At 46.4% G+C, this 2,750-nt stretch overlaps 1 pseudogene; it reads right to left on the bottom strand.

Annotated features, from left to right (window-relative positions):
* Positions 1 to 1,901, bottom strand: part of LOC123971261 — a 2,095-nt pseudogene extending 194 nt beyond the window's left edge.
* Between the last annotated feature and the right edge of the window lie 849 nt (positions 1,902 to 2,750).

Raw genomic sequence — 2,750 nt, 5'->3', positions numbered from 1 at the left:
GTGGATAGATTGCTTGGCTGGAATGACCAAGAGTTCAGTCTTAGAGAGGTTTAGTTGAAGGTGGCGAGCCTTCATCCATGCAGATATGTCCGAGAGACAGTCTGTTATCCACGCCGAGACAGTGGGGTCGTCTGGCGGGAAGGATAGGTAGAGTTGCATATCGTCTGCGTGGCAGTGGTAAGAGAATCTGTGCAAGCGAATGATCGGCCCCGGTGAGGTGGTGTAAATTGAGAAGAGAAGGGGCCCTAGCACTGAGCTTTGGGGCTCCCCTGTGGAGAGGCAGTGGGAGTGGGATAATTGTCCTTGCCACAAAACATTGTAGGAACGCCCAGAGAGATAGGATTCGAACCACAGAAGTGCTTTACCGGAGATGCCCATTGCTGAGAAGCGGATAGGAGGATCCTGTGGTTGACTGTGTCAAAGGCAGCTGATAGGTCAAGCAGAATAAGAACCGAGGTTTGGGCTGCAGCTTTAGCTGACCTTAGGGCTTCTGTTACGGAAAAAGAGCCATTTCAGTAGAGTGGCCACTCTTAAAACCAGACTGATATGGATGTAGGAGGTCATCCTGTGAAAGGAATTCTGGGCCCTGTTTGAATACTGCCTGTTCGATAGTTTTGGATAAAAATGGTAGAATAGAAACTGGCCGATGGTTCTCAACTTGAGTTGGTTCGAGTGAGGGCTTTTTAAGCAAGGGTGTAACCCGAGCCCTTTTGAAGGTGGTCGGGAAGGTTCCTGAAGCCAGAGAAGTATTTATCACATGAGTGATTGCCAGGACCAGAGTAAGAGATATGGCTTGGAGGAGATTCAAAGGAATCAGGACCAGTGGGCATGAAGTGGGACGACTATGGGTCAGGAGTTCTGATACTTCATTCTCCGTGAGAAGAGTAAACGAGGAGAGTGAAGTGCCTTTGTCCTGGGAGGGAAGAGGAACAGATGTATTAGGACTGCTACATAATAGGTTTTCCTGTTCCGGGTTCACACAGTGGTAGGTGACCATGGGGGGAATAGAAAGGTTGGTTTTGAGAAATTTAGAGAAATGGCTAGTTATAGCTACCACTTTGCCTGTGAAGAAGGCAGCAAAGGTATCAGCAGACAAGTTTGTGGGTGGAGGAGGTGCAGGAGGATTTAGTAGCGTTTTAAAAGTGGAAGATAATATCCTTCAGTCAGTGGCACTGCTTATTCTGTCATTAGAATGCAGTTTTGGCAGCACTGATGCTTGTTGAGAAGGAAGATAGGAGCAGTTGGTAGCCCTTAAGGGCGGCAGGGTCTTTTCTTTCAGCAGCTCTGAGGTCAGTACGAAGCCCATGGTTGGTATCAGTTAGCCATGGGTAGGACTGGTTCGGGCGGGCAGGCTTGGTGGATAGAGGACACAGGCTATCCAACCATGAACTCAGTGTAGAGCACAGAGATTGTGCGCTGTCATTGCCCTCGAGTGAGGAAAATGTGTTAAGGGAAGGTAGAGTGAATGCTACCACTGAGGCAAAGTGAGTGGGAGACAGGTTACGGAGGTTACAGCAGTGTGAGACAAACGGTGCTGGAACAATGGGCTGTTCCTGTGGGCAGACCATGAACTGAATGAAGAAGTGGTCAGACATGTGTAGAAGAGTGGCAGTTAGGCATTCAGACGGACAATTTCGGACAAGACCGAGGTCAAGCACCTTGCCAGCTTTGTGGGTCAGGGGGCTGAGAACCGGAGTAAGATTAAATGACTGAATCAGAGACAGGAAGTCTGTTGAGTTTGATTTGTCCAAGTTAACGTTCATGTCACTGAGGACAAGTAATGGACAGTCATGATCTGGGATTGAAGACAGCAGTGTGTCTAGCTCGTCCACAAAGTTACCCACTTGTCCCCGTGGACGGTAGATGACAATCACAGAGACCTTTACCGGAGCGGACACCATGGCACTTGGCCGGATCACTACAGAGCAGTGGCACAAGAAGTGACGTCCTCTATGACAGTAATGTATCCAGATTGACACACACTTGTTGTGAATTATTTTGGAGCCTTATAGCCTAAATTATTATCATTAATTACTAGAGCAATGGTCGTCTACATTGTCATCATTTAAAGTCTTATTTTATAGTGTAAAGTTAGGATCACAGTGTTAAAACTCTATAGCTCTGAGTGTATGTGCTCCTTTTTGTATCTAACTGCCCAGGCTCAGCAGTAGCACATGTGTGTGTGTATGTGATCAGGCACTTGTGCTTTGGGAGCAGAGGGGGGAGCACAGTGAGATAGCAACACAGCATCAAAAACACTTGTAGAAGTAGATTTTGTGAAAACTGTATTACAAAACATACAAAAATATAGTCCTTCACAGTAAAAATGTCCTGTTTCTAGCACGGAGCACAAACAACACCAGTTTATTCCATAAAAGTCAGATTATGGATGAAATGGCATGATCAAGCGGAGGCCATGCAAAAGACACAGAGAGGAGGAGCAGACAGTCAGGGACTTTCCCAGATTCAGGTGCAGTAGGAAAGAGAGCCAAGAGATGATGTGAAGCCAAGAAACAGAGCAATAAAAGGAGGTCCAAAAGGAGGTGAAAGTCAGTCGTTACATGGTTTTCATGTCAACTCGGGTCTCTGTTCTGGTAACAGAATGGGGCTCTATTTTGCACCGATCTCTGACACACTCCGGTGGAACTTTTGTATTCTAATTGGTGTCTGTTTCTGTTGATAATAAAAATGTTGGTAAAAGTTCAAGCTTTCTTATCTGGCCCAAGTCTTGAATTTTTACACGACATTAG

The sequence above is a fragment of the Micropterus dolomieu genome, linkage group LG05 (assembly GCF_021292245.1).
Source record: "Micropterus dolomieu isolate WLL.071019.BEF.003 ecotype Adirondacks linkage group LG05, ASM2129224v1, whole genome shotgun sequence".
In the NCBI taxonomy this organism is placed as follows: Eukaryota; Metazoa; Chordata; class Actinopteri; order Centrarchiformes; family Centrarchidae; genus Micropterus; species Micropterus dolomieu.
The sequence above is the reverse complement of the archived record's forward strand: the minus strand, read 5'-3'. Positions and strand labels throughout refer to the sequence as shown.